The sequence below is a fragment of the Leopardus geoffroyi genome, chromosome A2 (assembly GCF_018350155.1).
Source record: "Leopardus geoffroyi isolate Oge1 chromosome A2, O.geoffroyi_Oge1_pat1.0, whole genome shotgun sequence".
Lineage (NCBI taxonomy): Eukaryota > Metazoa > Chordata > Mammalia > Carnivora > Felidae > Leopardus > Leopardus geoffroyi.
This window is the reverse complement of record NC_059331.1, coordinates 136007645-136026468: the sequence shown is the minus strand read 5'-3', so window position 1 is coordinate 136026468 and position 18824 is coordinate 136007645. Positions and strand designations below refer to the sequence as shown.

The 18824-nt window shown below is 38.9% G+C and overlaps 1 long non-coding RNA gene across 5 annotated transcripts in view; it reads right to left on the bottom strand.

Moving 5' to 3' along the window:
- LOC123606752 overlaps positions 1-18824 on the bottom strand; it is a 45810-nt gene that overhangs the window by 4060 nt on the left and 22926 nt on the right. The window lies entirely within an intron of this gene.

Here is an 18824-nt window from a genome sequence, read left to right as displayed (position 1 = left end):
TAGATGAAGAGGGGAAGAGAGAATCTCAAGCAGGCTTCACATGCAGCAGGGAGCCCCTCATGAGGCTTGATCCCACGACCCTGGATCATGACCTGGACCAAAATCAAGAGTCGGAGGCTCAACTGACTGAGCTACCCAGGCACCCCCAGAAACTGCTATTTTGATTCCTATCACCATAGGTTTGTTTTGCTTCTGCATCACATAAATGGAAGTCTACACTATGTTCTCTTTAGTGTGTTCTCTTTCATTCAAATTATGTTTGTGAGTCTTGCACTGTTGGTGGGAATGCAAATTGGTGCAGCCACTCTGGAAAACAGTGTGGAGGTTCGTCAAAAAATTAAAAATAGACCTACCCTATGACCCAGCAGTAGCACTGCTAGGAATTTACCCAAGGGATACAGGAGTACTGATGCATAGGGGCACTTGTACCCCAATGTTACTAGCAGCACTCTCAACAATAGCCAAATTATGGAAAGAGCCTAAATGTCCATCCACTGATGAATGGATAAAGAAATTGTGATTTATATACACAATGGAGTACTACGTGGCAATGAGAAAGAATGAAATATCGCCCTTTGTAGCAACATGGATGGAACTGGAGAGTGTTAAGCTGAGTGAAATAAGCCAAACAGAAAGACAGATACCATATGTGTTCACTCTTACGTGGATCCTGAGAAAATTAACAGAAACCCATGGGGGAAGGGAAGGAAAAAAAAAAAGAGGTTAGAGTGGGAGAGAGCCAAAGCATAAGAGACTCTTAAAAACTGAGAACAAACTGAGGGTTAATGGGGGGTGGGAGGGAGGGGAGGGTGGGTGATGGGTATTGAGGAGGGCACCTGTTGGGATGAGCACTGGGTGTTGTATGGAAACCAATTTGACAATAAACTTCATATATTGAAAAAAATAAAAAATAAAAAAAATAAAGATGCATAATTCTCACTGACTTCCTTCAGATCTATACAGAAAAAGAAGAAAGGCCTTAATTCATTCTCTGGAATCCTGAAGTGATACGTTTTTGTTATACTTGTGACCTATATTACAAACTAAATTTTATTGAAATTCTTTTGTGTACACAAACCGCCCCCCCCAAAAAAACAAATTACGTTTGTGGGGTTCATCCATATAGTTGTATGTAAAGGCAGTATATTCATTTTCATTGCTACATAGTACCCCATTGTAGGTGTATATTAATACATTTATCCATTTTATTCCTAATGAACAGTTGCATTGTTTACAGTTTTTGCATGTCTTTTTGGAATCACTAGTAACAAGAGTAGAAAATTTGGGTCATGGGTTTTGCATATGTTCAGCTTTAGGATAAATTGGAGTGGTTTTCCAATTCACAGGAGTATCAATTCATAATTTATATTCTACTAACAACAGCATATGGCAGTTCTACTTGTTCCACATCCAAGACAATTCTTAGCGTTACCATTTTTTTTCCTTTTTTAACTTTAGTCATTTTGGTGAATAAGTAGTAGTATTTGTGGTTTTAAGTTGCATTTTCTGATGATTAATAATTATGAGCACATTTTTATATGTTTACTGGCAAATTCAATGTATTCATTCATGAAATACTTATTAAATTCATCTATTCTTTCTTCCAAAGATTATGTGTTCTCTCTCTCTCACTGATTTTTAGGAGTTCTTCATATATTCTGGTGGAAGTCCTTCATCAGATATAATATATCGCAAATACCCTCTTCCCCTCAGTGACTTGACACTTCACCCTCTTAATGATATCTGATGAAAAAAGGGCTTAATTTTATTTTATTTTTTTTCAATATATGAAATTTATTGTCAAATTGGTTTCCATACAACACCCAGTGCTCATCTCAACAAGTGCCCTCCTCAATACTCATCACCCACCCTCCCCTACCTCCCACCCCCCATCAACCCTCAGTTTGTTCTGTTTTTAAGAGTCTCTTATGCTTTGGCTCTCTCCCACTCTAACCTCTTTTTTTTTTTTTTTTCCTTCCCCTCCCCCATGGGTTTCTGTGAAGTTTCTCAGGATCCACGTAAGAGTGAAAACATATGGTATCTGTCTTTCTCTGTATGGCTTATTTCACTTAGCTTAACACCCTCCAGTTCCATCCACGATGCTACAAAGGGCAATATTTCATTCTTTCTCATTGCCACATAGTACTCCATTGTGTATATAAACCACAATTTCTTTATCCATTCATCAATGGATGGACATTTAGGCTCTTTCCATAATTTGGCTATTGTTGAGAGTGCTGCTAGTAACATTGGGGTACAGGTGCCCCTATGCATTAGTACTCCTGTGTCCCTTGGGTAAATTCCTAGCAGTGCTACTGCTGGGTCATAGAGTAGGTCTATTTTTAATTTTTTGACGAACCTCCACACTGTTTTCCAGAGTGGCTGCACCAGTTTGCATTCCCACCAACAGTGCAAGAGGGTTCCCGTTTCTCCCCATCCTTGCCAGCATCTATAGTCTCGTGATTTGTTCATTTTGGCCACTCTGACTGGTGTGAGGTGGTATCTGAGTGTGGTTTTGATTTGTGTTTCCTTGATGAGGATGACGTTGAGCATCTTCTCATGTGCCTGTTGGCCATCTGGATGTCTTCTTTAGAGAAGTGTCTATTCATGTTTTCTGCCCATTTCTTCACTGGGTTATTTGTTTTTCAGGTGTGGAGTTTGGTGAGCTCTTTATAGACTTTGGATACTAGCCCTTTGTCTGATATGTCATTTGCAAATATCCTTTCCCATTCCGTTGGTTGTCTTTTAGTTTTGTTGGTTGTTTCCTTGGCAGTGCAGAAGCTTTTTATCTTCATGAGGTCCCAGTAGTTCATTTTTGCTTTTAATTCCCTTGCCTTTGGGGATGTGTCAAGTAAGAACTTGCTGCGGCTGAGGCCAGAGAGGTGTTTTCCTGCTTTCTCCTCTAGGGTTTTGATGGTTTCCTGTCTCACATTCAGGTCCTTTATCCATTTTGAGTTTATTTTTGTGAATGGTGTGAGAAACTGGTCTGGTTTCAATCTTCTGCATGTTGCTGTCCAGTTCTCCCAGCACCATTTGTTAAAGAGACTGTCTTTTTTCCATGGGATATTCCTTCCTGCTTTGTCAAAAATTAGGTGCCCATACTTTTGTGGGTCTAATTCTGGAGTCTCTATTCTATTCCTCTGGTCTATGTGTCTGTTTTTGTGCCAATACCATGCTGTCTTGATGATTACAGCTTTGTAGTAGAGGCTAACATCTGGGATTGTGATGCCTCCTGCTTTGGTCTTCGTCTTCCAAATTACTTTGGCTATTCAGGGCCTTTTGTGGTTCCATGTGAATTTTAGGACTGCTTGTTCTAGCTTCGAGAAGAATGCTGGTGCAATTTTGATTGGGATTGCATTGAATGTGTAGATAGCTTTGGCTAGTATTGACATTTTGACAATATTTATTCTTCCAATCCATGAGCATGGAATGGTTTTCCATTTCTTTAAATCTTCTTCAATTTCCTTCATCAGCTTTCTATAGTTTTCAGCATACAGATCTTTTACATCTTTGGTTAGATTTATCCCTAGGTATTTCATGATTCTTGGTGCAATTGGGAATGGGATCAGCTTCTCTATTTGTCTTTCTGTTGCTTCCTTATTAGTGTATAAAAATGCAACTGATTTCTGTACATTGATTTTGTATCCTGCAACTTTGCTAAATTCATGGATCAGTTCTAGCAGACTTTTGGTGGAGTCTATCAGATTTTCCATGTATAATATCATGTCATCTGCAAAAAGTGAAAGCTTGACTTCATCTTTGCCAATTTTGATGCCTTTGATTTCCTTTTGTTGTCTGATTGCTGATGCTAGAACTTCCAACACTATGTTCAACAATAGTGGTGAGAGTGGACATCCCTGTCGTGTTCCTGATCTCAGGGAAAAAGCTCTTAGTTTTTCCCCATTGAGGATGATGTTAGCTGTGGGCTTTTCATAAATGGCTTTTATGATGTTTAATATGTTCCTTCTATCCCGACTTTGTCGAGGGTTTTTATTAGGAAAGGATACTGAATTTTGTCAAATGCCTTTTCTGCATCAATTGACGGGATCATATGGTTCTTATCTTTTCTTTTATTAATGTGATGTATCACGTTGATTGATTTGTGAATGTCGAACCAGCCCTGCATCCCAGGAATGAATCCCACTTGATCATGGTGAATAATTTTTTTTATATGCTGTTGAATTCGATTTGCTAGTATCTTATTGAGAATTTTTGCATCCATATTCATCAGGGATATTGGCCTGTAGTTCTCTTTTTTTACTGGGTCTCTGTCTGGTTTAGGAATCAAAGTCATACAGGCTTCATAGAATGAGTCTGGAAGTTTTCCTTCCCTTTCTATTTTTTGGAATAGCTTGAGAAGGGTAGGTATTATCTCTGCTTTAAATGTCTGAGAGAATTCCCCTGGGAAGCCATCTGGTCCTGGACTCTTATTTGTTGGGAGATTTTTGATGACTGATTCAATTTCTTCGCTGGTTATGGGTGTGTTCAAGCTTTCTATTTCCTCCTGATTGAGTTTTGGAAGTGTGTGGGTGTTTAGGAATTTGTCCATTTCTTCCAGGTTGTCCAGTTTGTTGGCATATAATTTTTCATAGTATTCCCTGATAATTGCTTGTATCTCTGAGGGATTGGTTGTAATAATTCCATTTTCATTCATGATTTTATCTATTTGGGTCATCTCCCTTTTCTTTTTGAGAAGCCTGGGTAGAGGTTTATCAATTTTGTTTATTTTTTCAAAAAACCAACTCTTGGTTTCATTGATCTGCTCTACAGGTTTTTTAGATTCTATATTGTTTGTTTCTGCTCTGATCTTTATTATTTCTCTTCTTCTGCTGGGTTTGAGGTGTCTTTGCTGTTCTGCTTCTATTTCCTTTAGGTGTGCTGTTAGATTTTGTATTTGGGATTTTTCTTGTTTCTTGAGATAGGCCTGGATTGCAATGTATTTTCCTCTCAGAACTGCCTTCACTGCATCCCAAAGCGTTTGGATTGTTGTATTTTCTTTTTCGTTTGTTTCCATATATTTTTTAATTTCTTTTCTAATTGCCTGGTTGACCCATTCATTCTTTAGTAGGGTGTTCTTTAACCTCCATGCTTTTGGAGGTTTTCCAGACTTTTTCATGTGGTTTATTTCAAGCTTCATAGCATTGTGGTCTGAATGTAAGCATGGTATATCTCAATTCATTTATACTTATGAAGGGCTGTTTTGTGACCCAGTATGTGATCTATCTTGGAGAATGTTCCATGTGCACTCAAGAAGACAGTATATTCTGTTGCTATGGGATGCAGAGTTCTAAATATATCTGTCAAGTCCATCTGATCCAATGTATCATTCAAGGCCCTTGTTTCTTTATTGACCGTGTGTCTAGATGATTTATCCATTTCTGTAAGTGGAGTGTTAAAGTCCTCTGCAATTACCACATTCTTGTCAATAAGGTTGCTTATGTTTGTGATTAACAGTTTTACGTATTTGGGGGCTCCTGTATTTGGCGCATAGACATTTATAATTATTAGCTCTTCCTGATGGATAGACCCTGTAATTGTTATATAATGCCTTCTTCATCTCTTGTTACAGCCTTTAATTTAAAGTCTAGTTTGTCTGATCTAAGTATGGCTAGTCCAGCTTTCTTTTGACTTCCAGTAGCATGATAGATAGTTCTCCATCCCCTCACTTTCCATCTGAAGGTGTCCTCAGGTCTAAAATGAGTCTCTTGTAGACAGCAAATAGATGGGTCTTGTTTTTTTTTATCCATTCTGATACCCTATGTCTTTTGGTTAGCGCATTTAGTCCATTTACGTTCAGTGTTATTATAGAAAGATATGGGTTTAGAGCCATTGTGATGTCTGTAGGTTTCATGCTTGTAGCGATGTCTCTGGTACTTTGTCTCACAGGATCCAAAAAGGGCTTAATTTTAATGAAGCCCAATTAACTAATCTTTTACTTTATGTTTAAGAGCTTTTATAACCTGTTGACATATAAAAGGATCTTAATAGCAAAATCCAGGCTTATTTCTTTAGCATCTTGGCTTCTCAAGTCCTAGCTGCTAATCATCTCAAGCTGGGGAATAGGGGATACATGATGCTGTCTTCAAACAGTTGGAAGGCTATCATAAGGATAAAAACATTAGGCTTGTTGTGCAAAGTCTTATGAAAAAAAAAATAATAATACCCTTGGCTGGAAAGCAAAAGAAGGAAGATCTTTTAGTATCAATATTAAAAGCTGCATGTCTGACTAGCCTAGTAATGAAATGATATTGTGTTCTCCCCGTCACTGGAAGTATTACAGATTGACGAACAGTTTGCTGGAAGTGGAAGTTGTGAAAGATAACCTTTAAGCCAATATATCTGTCTTTAAGAGTGTGGCAGAGGCACCTGGGTGGCTCAGTCAGTTGAGCGTCTGACTTCCGATATGGTCATGATCTCGCAGTCTGTGGGTTTGAGCCCTCGTCGGACTCTGTGCTGACAGCTCAGAGCCTAGAGCCTGCTTTGGATTCTGTGTCTCCCTCTCTCTCTGCCCCTCCCCCTTCGTGCTCGGTCTCTGTCTCTCTCTCTGTCAAAAATAAATAAACATAAAAAAAAAGAGTGTGGCTACAGCATGTGATGCAGAACAATATGGTTACCCTCTGTGCCACCAGCCTAAAGAAATTAGGGTAGAACTCCCATAATATATTTATTTTTCTCTTAATAGAATTCATAAATCTATATAAATTCTTATTTGCAACTATTCATATTTTCAGTCTCTGTTACCTCTAGTTTTAAAAAAAAATTTTAATGTTTATTTATTTTTGACAGAGAGAGAGAGAGACAGAGCATGAGTGGGGGAGGGGCAGAAAGAGAGGGAGACACAGAATCAAAAGCAAGACTCCAGGCTCTGAGCTGTCAGCACAGAACCTGAAATGGGGCTCGAACTCAGACTGTGACATCATGACCTGAGCTGAAGTCGGACACTCAACTGACTGAGCCACCCAGGTGCCCCAATGTGACCTCCACTTTTAAAAGAATAGAGTAATTCTTTTCACCTTAAATTTTCATTTTGAAAGTTTTTTAAGGGGAAATCTCTATTTCTAATATTCCAGGATCTGTTGAATATTAGTATAAGGATAGCCTTCAGGATTTAACTTCAGTCCTTTCTCTGTCTACCTTCATCTATTCAGAAGAAAAATTCCCCATTTGTTAATTGCTGGGAGGGAGGACATAAATATCCTTAAATTCTTTGTTTATTTTAAAATGTCATTCTGTATACATTTTCCTAAAGTTTTATGTATTTCTTAAAATTCACTGTTCAAAACTATATGAACACAAGAGAGAACATAACAGTAACGTAGGAGTGTACTGTACTGCTTAATTGATTGGACCCTAGAGATAGATAAACCTAGTTCAGATCCCTCTCTACCACTAACTGGAACAGGTCACTTAAACTTCTAGGCCCCAGTGTTCTCACCCATAACTGGATATAATAATATTACCTAGCCCATTGGTCGTTGTGAGGATTAAATGAGACACTGTCCATAAAATATTTAACATAGTGCATGGCTGATAGCATAAACTTTCTTTTAAAAAACAGTATATATAATGGGATATTATTCATCCATAGGAAAGAATGAAGTTCTGATACATGCTACATCATGGATGAACCTTGAAAACATTATGCTAAGTAAAAAAAGCCAGTAACAAAAGAACAAACATTGTATGATTTCACTTACAGGAGTTACTTAAAATAGGCAAATTCATAGACACAAAAAGTAGAATAAAGCCAGGGTCCACAGGCAGAAGGAAATAGGGAGTTATTGTTTAATAGACATAGAGTTTCTGCTTGGTATGATAAAAAAGTTAGGGAAATGGAAAAAATTATGTGATGGTTGCACAACATGGTGAAGCTACTGAATTATACCACTAAAATGGTTAAAATGGTAAATATTATGTTATATATATTTTGCCACAATAAAATAACTAAGTAAGTAAAATCTTAAAAATTTTTAAATAAGACATCATTTTTAATATCCCAAAATCTCTAGGGAAGGTCTAACAGTGACTCTTATACATGTCCCTACAATGATAATTCAGATTATCTCTAGACATTCACCTTATCTTATACTTAGCCATGCAAAAGTTTAACTCTCTTTTTTTCTGTCCTCTCTCCTAGAATTTCAGACTTAAAAAACCCTTTTGTTAATTTTTATCACACCCATAAAGCATTTGTTATGTGATTATGAACTTGGTGATTTAATATAAGTACCTGATTTATAAACTTTTAATATTAACATCAGCACTTCCTACCGAGAAAGCCATCTACCAAACTTTTCTTTGTATTTTTTTTATTTTTTTAAAGTAATTTTTATGCCTAATGTGGAGCCCAGTCACAACCCGTAGATCAAGAGTTGAATGCTGTACTGAATGAACAAGCCAAGCTCCCCCAAACTTTCTTTTTAAATAAGTAACTGGTAGAGGAGGAAGAGCCAAGATGGTGGAATAGCACGGAAGTTTTTTGTGTGTCTCGCATCCATTAAATACAGCCAGACCAACACTAAACCATCCTGCACACCTAGAAAACTGATCTGAGGATTAACACAACAATCTGCACAACCTGAACCATAGAATTCAGTAGGTACGTGGCATGGAGAGGTGAACTTGGGGAGAGAGAAGCCTTGGAGGGCAGGGAGCTGCTTTTGCATGCGGAGAAAAGACGGAGACCGTGGGGAGGAGAATACGGCAAAAGCATCCCTCCCCAAAAGCAGCTGGAGAGAAAGTGGAAAATTGGAAACAGCCACAGGGACTGAACTAAAAAGGGAGAAAGGAGAAAGGAGAGGATTTAAATTCCATTAGGATGGTAAACAGGGGGAGCACAGAGTTTGCAACTCCACACCTCGACACCCGTCGGTGCTCTGGTGGGAAAAGCGAATCCCCAGGAGCAGAGTGGGGTCCAGGGGGTTCTCAGGCCACATAGGGAGAAGCAGTTCCACTGATGGAAGGACATTTGGTAGAGGCTGTGAGGCTACCTGGGCCCCGCAGACCCCAGAGAACGGCCACATTCGCTGATGCTGGAACAAGGTCGTTGGGGGTGAAGCCTGGTGCCAGATGTGCGCTGTGATTTTCCATAATCCCTGAGGTGCTGCTGCTACGCTGTCTCACAAACTTTTTCTGGGGCAGGCTGTCATGAGGCCACACTCTTGGGGCACCGGCAGCAGTAGGGTCCAGCAAGTGTTCCTGGGTGCAGCCGACATTTGGCCATTGTTCAGTGAGACCCTCCTGCAGAGGGGCAGAATGGGTCACAGCCACAGTCCATCAGAAGTAAGGGGCTGGGGAAAACAGCCGCATATGAGACAAAACTCAGGAGAGAGGTACTGTCTGGGGCTTGGTCATGGACAGTGTGGAAGTGGGGAGTGGACAGAAGCCGAAAACAAGGGACAAGTACACAACTGCTCATCAGGGAGAACAGAGTTCTGATACTAGACACTGGGTATTTGGGTGATGCCATTTTCAGCACTCACGCACATGCACAAATGCACCTACAAGCGCCACAACAATCCACCTGAGTAGGCTAGCAGCGCCATCTAGTGGCGAACGGAGCTGTTACACTAAGCCCCACCCAACTGGGCCAACCTCGCTCTTCAAGAACACAAGTCTCACCGCCTGCTTAGTTTATGGACTATAAAGCGCTTCATAGTTTGACTTCTAGGGGAAAACGAAGTAATTTCAGTCGTAATTTCAGAAGTAATTTCAGTCAGTTAGCTGGTCCATCTATTCAATTTTCTTTTTTTTTTTCTCTTTTTCGTTTCTTTTCTTTTTCTTGAATACAAAAAGAGAAAAAAATAATTTTAATTCCAATTTTTAATAAAAATATTTTTCTTTAATTTTTCTACTACATTTTTTACTTTTGTGTAAATTTTTTCAAATTCTAGTTTACTTCCACCATTTCATTTTAGTCTACTTCAGTATATTCATTTTTTCAAATTTTCAAATGATTTACTTTTTCCCCCCTTTTTTTCTCTAATCTATCAAGCCACTTTCAACACCCAGACCAAAACACACCTAGGATCTCGCATAATTTATTCAATTTTGTGTATGTTTGTTTTTAATTTTTTAATTTTAATTTTTTTTAATTTTAATTTTTTTAATTTTAATTTTTTCTACCTCATTAATTACTTTTCTCCCTTCAAAATGACGAAACAAAGGAACTCACCCCAAAAGAAAGAGCAGGAAGAAACCACAGCCAGGGACTTAACCAACGCAGATACAAGCAAGATGTCTGAACCAGAATTTAGAATCACAATAATAAGAATACTAGCTGGAGTCAAAAATAGATTAGAATCCCTTTCTGTGGAGATAAAAGAAGTAAAAGCTAGTCAGGATGAAATAAACAATGCTATAACTGAGCTGCAATCCCAAATGGATGCTGTGGATGTATGATGTGTGAGGCAGAAAAGAGAATCAACAATATAGAGGACAAACTTATGAAGAATAATGAAGCAGAAAAAAAGAGGGAGATTAAGGCAAAAGAGCACAATCTAAGAATTAGAGAAATCCACTGATTTCCTCATTAAAAAGGAACAACATCAGACTCATAAGGGTCCCAGAAAAGAAAGAGAGAGAAATAAGGGTAGAAGGCTTATGTGAGCAAATCATAGCGGGAAACTTTCCTAACCTGGGGAAAGACACAGACATCAAAATCCAAGAAGCACAGAGGACTCCCATTAGATTCAACAAAAACCGACCATCAACAAGGCATATGATAGTCAAATTCACAAAATAGGTAAGGAGAGAATCATGAAAGCAGCAAGGGGAAAAAAAGTCCTTAACCTACAAGGGAAGACAGATCTCTGGTTTGCATTAGACTTACCCACAGAAACTTGGCAGCCCAGAAAGGAGTGGCAGGATATATTCAATGTGCTGAATCAGAAAAATATGCAGCCAAGAATTCTTCATCCAGCAACACTGTCATTCAAAATAAAACAAGAGATAAAAAGTTTCCCAGACAAATAAAAATTAAAGGAGTTTGTGACCACTAAACTAGCCCTATAAGAAATTTTAAGGGGGACTCTCTGAGGGGAGAAAAGATGAATAAATAAATAAAATTAAACAAACAAATAAATAAATACCAAAAGCAACAAAAGTTAGAAAGGACCAGAGACCACCACCAGAAACTCCAGCTCTACAAGCAACATAATGGCAATAAATTCATATCTTTTAGTACTCACTCTAAACCTCAACAGACTAAATGCTCCAATCAAAAGACACAGGGTAACAGAATGGATAAGAAAACAAGATCCATCTATATGCTATTTACAAAAGACCCACTTTAGACCTAAAGATACATTCAGATTGAAAGTAAGGAGATGGAGAACCATCTATCATGCTAATGGTCAACAAAAGAAAGCTGGAGTAGCCATACAGATATCACACAATCTAGACTTTGAAATACTGTATTAAGAGATGAAAAAAGGCATTATATCATAATTAAGAGGTCTATCCACCAAGAAGACCTAACAATTGTAAACATTTATGCACCAAATGTGAGAACACCCAAATATATAAATCAATTAATCACAAAAATAAAGAAACTCATTGATAGTAATACTATAATAGTAGGAGACTTCAACACCCCACTCACAGCAATGGACAGATCATCTAATCAAAAAACCAACAAGGAAACAATGGCTTTCTATGACATACTGGACCAGATGGACTTAACAGATATATACAGAACATTCCATCCTAAAGCAGCAGAATATACATTCTTCTCCAGTGCACATGGAACATTCTCGAGAATAGACCACAAACTGGGATACAAATCAGCCCTTAGCAAGTACAAAAAGATCAAGGTCATGCCATGCATATTTTCAGTCCACAAAGCTATGAAACTCAAAATCAACCACAAGAAATAATTTGGAAAGGTAACAAATACTTGGAGACTAAAGGACATCCTACTAAAGAATGAATGGGTCAACCAAGAAATTAAAGAGGAAATTAAAAAGTATATGGAAGCCAATGAAAATGGTAACACCACAACCCAAAACCTCTAGGACGCAGCAAAGGCAGTCATAAGAGGGAAGTATATAGCAATCCAAGCCTTCCTAAAGAAGGAAGAAAGATCTGAGATACATCACCTAAAGTTATGCCTTAAAGAGCTAGAAAAAGAACAGCAAATAGAACTCCAAACCAGCAGAAGACAGGAAATAATAAAGCTTAGAGAAGAAACTAATGCTTTTGAAACCAAAAAAAAAAAAAAAAAAAAACAAAAAAAACAGTAGAGCAGATCAATGAAACCAGAAGCTGGTTCTTTAAAAGAGCTAACAAAATTGATAAACTACTAGCCAGTTTGATCAAAAAAAAAAAAAAAAAAAAAAAGAAAAGGACCCAAATAAATAAAATCAAAAATGAAAGAGGAGAGATCACAACCAAGACAGCAGAAATACAAACATACAAACAAACAATAAGAGAATATCATGAGCAATTATATGCCAATAAAATGGGCAATTTGAAGAAATGGACAAATTCCTAGAAACATATACGCTACTAAACTGAAACAGGAAGAAGCAGAAAATTTGAACATACCCATACCAGTAAGGAAATCAAATTAATAATCAAAAATCTGCCAAAAAACAAGAGTCCAGGGACAGATGGCTTTCCAAGGTAATTCTACCAAACATTTAAGGAAGAGTTAACACCTATTCTCTTGAAGCTGTTCCAAAATATAGAAATGGAAGGAAACTTCCAAACTCTTTCTATGAAGCCAGCATTACCTTGATTCCAAAACCAGAGACCCCACTAAAAAGGAGAACTATAGACCAATGTCCCTGATGAACATGGATGCAAAAATCCTCAATAAGATATTAACCAACTGGCTCCCACAATACATTAAAAAAATTATTCATCACGACCAAGTGGGATTTATACCTGGGATGCAGGGCTGGTTCAATATCCACAAAACAATTAACGTGACTCATCACATCAATAAAAGAAAGGACAGAGCCATATGATCCTCTCAATAGATGCAGAGAAAGCATTTGACAAAATAAAGCATCCTTTCTTGATAAAAACCCTCAAGAAAGTAGGGATAGAAGGAGCATACCTCGAGATCATAAAAGTCATATATGAATGACCCAACACTAATGTCATCCTCAATGGGGAAAAAATGAGAGCATTCCCCTAAGGTCAGGAACAAGACAGGGATGTCCACCCTCGCCACTGTTATTCAACATAGGATTGGAAGTCTTAGCCTCTGCAAGCAGACAACACAAAGAAATAAAAGGCATCCAAATTGGCCAGAAGGAGGTCAAAGTTTCACTCCTCACAGACGACATGATACTCTATATAGAAAACCCAAAAGATTCCACCAAAAAAACTTCTAGAACTGATTCATGAATTCACCAAAGTTGCAGAATACAAAAATCAATGCACAGAAATTGGCTGTATTCCTATTCACCAACAATGAAGCAACAGAAATCAAGAAATCGATCCCATTTACAATTGCACCGAAACCCATAAAATACCTAGGAATGAATCTAACCAAAGAGGTGAAAAATCTATACACTGAAAACTAAAGAAAGCTTATGAAAGAAATGGAATAAGACACACAAAAAATGGAAAAAGATTCCATGCTCCTGGATAGGAAGAACAAATATTGTTAAAGTGTCAGCACTAGAGAAGATGGCGGCATAGGAGGATGCTGGGCTCACCACGTCCTGCTGATGACTTAGATTCCACCCACATTTGCCTAAATAACCCAGAAAACCACCAGAAGACTAGCAGAACGGACTCTCTGGAGCCAAGCATAGACAAGAGGCCCACGAAAGAGGGTAGGAAGAGCAGAGAGGTGGTGTGTGCTATACGGACTGGTGGGAGGGGGCCAGGGCGGTGAAGGGGCAGCCCGCATGGCAAGGCAGAGCCCCCGAGTCTGGCTTGCAAAAGTAGAGGGGCCGGACTGCGTGAGTTCTGACAGCCAGTGGAACTTAACATCTGGGATGTTAAAAGTCAACAGCTCTGCTCGGAGGGCGGAAGGGCAAGAGGACAGCAGGAGGGAGAGGTGTAGAGCCCTAGAAGACACAGTTCAGCTCAGTGGCGGGGAACAAAGGCACTGGCCAGTACCACCTCCCTCTCCCATCCCCCAGCCGAAATCCCAAAGGGAACCAGTTCCTGTCACCGAACTTGCTTGCACCTCACAAACACCCAATGCTGTGCTTCTGTGGATCCATCCCTCCAACGGGTCTGCCTACCACCTGGTGCTGCAGGGCCCTTCCTGCAGGGGACCACCAATGGCAAAGCAAGCTAAGCCTGCCCCTCCTGCCCCTGTGCACCTTGCAGATCCACCTCAGCTAATACTCCAGATCCCATCAAAGCAGCACCACAAGCCTGAAAGTGTGCAAGTAGCCCAGACAGGGGCCACACCACTCCACACTGAGTCCTGGCCCTAGGAGAGGGGAAGATAAGGTACACACCAGTCTGACTGTGGCCCCAGTGGTGGGCTGGGGACAGACATCGGGTCTGACTGTGGCCCTGTCCACCAACACAAATTACCCCAAACAGCACAGGGGAAATGGCCTGCAGTTCCCTGACACTCCAGGGACTATCCAAAATGACAAAATGGAAGAATTCTCTTCAAAAGAAACTCCAGGAAGTAGCAACAGCTAACAAATTGATCAAAAAACGATTTAAGCAATATAACAGAACATGAATTTAAAATAACAGTCCTAAAATTAATCGCTGGGCTTGAGAAAAGTATAGAGGGCAGCAGAGAATCTATTGCTACAGAGATCAAAGGACTAAGAAACAGTCAGGAGGAGCTAAAAATGCCATAAATGAAGTGCAAAATAAAATAGAGGCAACCACAGCTTGGATTGAAGAGTCAGAGGAGAGAATAGGTGAATTAGAAGATAAAATTACAGAAAAAGAGGAAGCTGAGAAACAGATAAAAAAATCCAGGAGTATGAGGGGAGAATTAGAAAACTAAGTGATGCAATGAAACACAACAATCTCCGTATAATATGGATTCCAGGGGAGGAAGAGCGAAGGGGGCTGAAGGTGTACTTGAACAAATCATACCTGAGAACCTCCCTGATCTAGGGAAGGAAAAAGGCATTGAAATCCAAGAGGCACAGAGAACTCCCTCCAGACGTAACTTGAATCGATCTTCAGCACAACCTATCATAGTGAAAATGGCAAAATACAAGGATAAAAAGAAAATTCTGAAAGCAGCTAGGGATAAACGCACTCTAAAATATAAAGGGAGACCGATAAGACTATCTACTGAAACTTGGTAGGCCAGAAAGGAATGACAGGAAATCTTCAATGTGATGAACACAAAAAATATGTAGCTGAGAATCCTTTATCCAGCAAGTCTGTCATTCAGAATAGAAGGAGACATAAAGGTCTTCCCAAACAAACAAAAACTGAAGGAATTCATCACCACTAAACCAGCCCTACAAGATCCTAAGGGGGATTCTGTGAGTGAAATGTTGCAAGGACCACAAAGTACCAGACACATCACTACAAGTATGAAACCTACAGACATCACAATGACTCTAAACCCATATCTTTCTATAATAACACTGAACGTAAATGGACTAAATGCGCCAACCAAAAGACATAGGGTATCAGAATGGATAAAAAAAAACAAGACCCATCTATTTGCTGTCTACAAGAGACTCATTTTAGACCTGAGGACACCTTCAGATGGAAAGTGAGGGGATGGAGAACTATCTATCATGCTACTGGAAGTCAAAAGAAAGCTGGACTAGCCATACTTAGATCAGACAAACTAGACTTTAAATTAAAGGCTGTAACAAGAGATGAAGAAGGGCATTATATAACAATTACAGGGTCTATCCATCAGGAAGAGCTAACAATTATAAATGTCTATGCGCCAAATACGGGAGCCCCCAAATACGTAAAACTGTTAATCACAAACATAAGCAACCTTATTGATAAGAATGTGGTAATTGCAGGGGACTTTAATATTCCACCTACAACAATGGATAGATCATCTAGACACACGGTCAATAAAGAAACAAGGGCCCTGAATGATACATTGGATCAGATGGACTTGACAGATATATTTAGAACTCTGCATCCCATAGCAACAGAATATACTGTCTTCTTGAGTGCACATGGAACATTCTCCAAGATAGATCACATACTGGGTCATAAAACAGCCCTTCATAAGTATAAAAGAATAGAGATCATACCATGCACACTTTCAGACCACAATGCTATGAGGCTTGAAGTCAACCACAGGAAAAAGTCTGGAAAACCTCCAAAAGCATGGAGGTTAAAGAGCACCCTACTAAAGAATGAATGGGTCAACCAGGCAATTAGAAAAGAAATTAAAAAATATATGGAAACAAACGAAAAAGAAAATACAACAATCCAAACGCTTTGGGATGCAGTGAAGGCAGTTCTGAGAGGAAAATACATTGCAATCCAGGCCTATCTCAAGAAACAAGAAAAATCCCAAATACAAAATCTAACAGCACACCTAAAGGAAATAGAAGCAGAACAGCAAAGACACCCCAAACCCAGCAGAAGAAGAGTAATAATAAAGATCAGAGCAGAAACAAACAATATAGAATCTAAAAAACCTGTAGAGCAGATCAATGAAACCAAGAGTTGGTTTTTTGAAAAAATAAACAAAATTGATAAACCTCTACCCAGGCTTCTCAAAAAGAAAAGGGAGATGACCCAAATAGATAAAATCATGAATGAAAATGGAATTATTACAACCAATCCCTCAGAGATACAAGCAATTATCAGGGAATACTATGAAAAATTATATGCCAACAAACTGGACAACCTGGAAGAAATGGACAAATTCCTAAACACCCACGCAATTCCAAAACTCAAACGGGAAGAAATAGAAAACTTGAACAGACCCATAACCAGCGAAGAAATTGAATCAGTTATCAAAAATCTCCCAACAAATAAGAGTCCAGGACCAGATGGCTTCCCAGGGGAATTCTACCAGACATTTGAAGCAGAGATAATACCTACCCTTCTCAAGCTATTCCAAAAAATAGAAAGGGAAGGAAAACTTCCAGACTCATTCTATGAAGCCTGTATGACTTTGATTCCTAAACCAGACAGAGACCCAGTAAAAAAAGAGAACTACAGGCCAATATCCCTGATGAATATGGATGCAAAAATTCTCAATAAGATACTAGCAAATCGAATTCAACAGCATATAAAAAGAATTATTCACCATGATCAAGAAGGATTCATTCCTGGGATGCAGGGCTGGTTCAACATTCGCAAATCAACCAATGTGATACATCACATTAATAAAAGAAAAGATAAGAACCATATGATCCTGTCTATCGATGCAAAAAAAGCATTTGACAAAATTCAGCATCCTTTCCTAATAAAAACCCTCGAGAAAGTCGGGATAGAAGGAACATATTAAACATCATAAAAGCCACTTATGAAAAGCCCACAGCTGATATCATCCTCAATGGGGAAAAACTGAGAGCTTTTTCCCTGAGATCAGGAACACAACAGGGATGTCCACTCTCACTGCTGTTGTTGAACATAGTATTGGAAGTTCTAGCATCAGCAATCAGACAACAAAAGGAAATCAAAGGCATCAAAATTGGCAATGATGATGTCAAGCTTTCACTTTTTGCAGATGACATGATATTATACATGGAAAATCTGATAGACTCCACCAAAAGTCTGCTAGAACTGATAAATGAATTCAGCAAAGCCGCAGGATACAAAATCAATGTACAGAAATCAGTTGCATTTTTATACACTAATAAGGAAGCAACAGAAAAATAAAGAAGCTGATCCCATTCACAATTGCACTAAGAAGCATAAAATACCTAGGGATAAATCTAACCAAAGATGTAAAAGATCTGTACGCTGAAAACTATAGAAAGCATATGAAGGAAATTGAAGAAGACATAGGGATATGGAAAAACATTCTGTGCTCATGGATTGGAAGAATAAATATTGTCAAAATGTCAATACTAGCCAAAGCTATCTACACATTCAATGCAATCCCAATCAAAATTGCACCAGCATTCTTCTCGAAGCTAGAACAAGCAGTCCTAAAATTCACATGGAACCACAAAAGGCCCTGAATAGCCAAAGTAATTTGGAAGACGAAGACCAAAGCAGGAGGCATCACAATCCCAGATGTTAGCCTCTACTACAAAGCTGTAATCATCAAGACAGCATGGTATTGGCACAAAAACAGACACATAGACCAGAGGAATAGAATAGAGACTCCAGAATTAGACCCACAAAAGTATGGGCACCTAATTTTTGACAAAGCAGGAAGGAATATCCCATGGAAAAAAGACAGTCTCTTTAACAAATGGTGCTGGGAGAACTGGACAGCAACATGCAGAAGATTGAAACTAGACCAGTTTCTCACACCATTCACAAAAATAAACTCAAAATGGATAAAGGACCTGAATGTGAGACAGGAAACCATCAAAACCCTAGAGGAGAAAGCAGGAAAACACCTCTCTGGCCTCAGCCGCAGCAAGTTCTTACTTGACACATCCCCAAAGGCAAGGGAATTAAAAGCAAAAATGAACTACTGGGACCTCATGAAGATAAAAAGCTTCTGCACTGCCAAGGAAACAACCAACAAAACTAAAAGGCAACCAACGGAATGGGAAAAGGTATTTGCAAATCACATATCAGACAAAGGGCTAGTATCCAAAATCTATAAAGAGCTCACCAAACTCCACACCCAAAAAACAAACAACCCAGTGAAGAAATGGGCAGAAAACATGAATAGACACTTCTCTAAAGAAGACATCCAGATGGCCAACAGGCACATGAGAAGATGCTCAACATCGCTCCTCATCAGGGAAACACAAATCAAAACC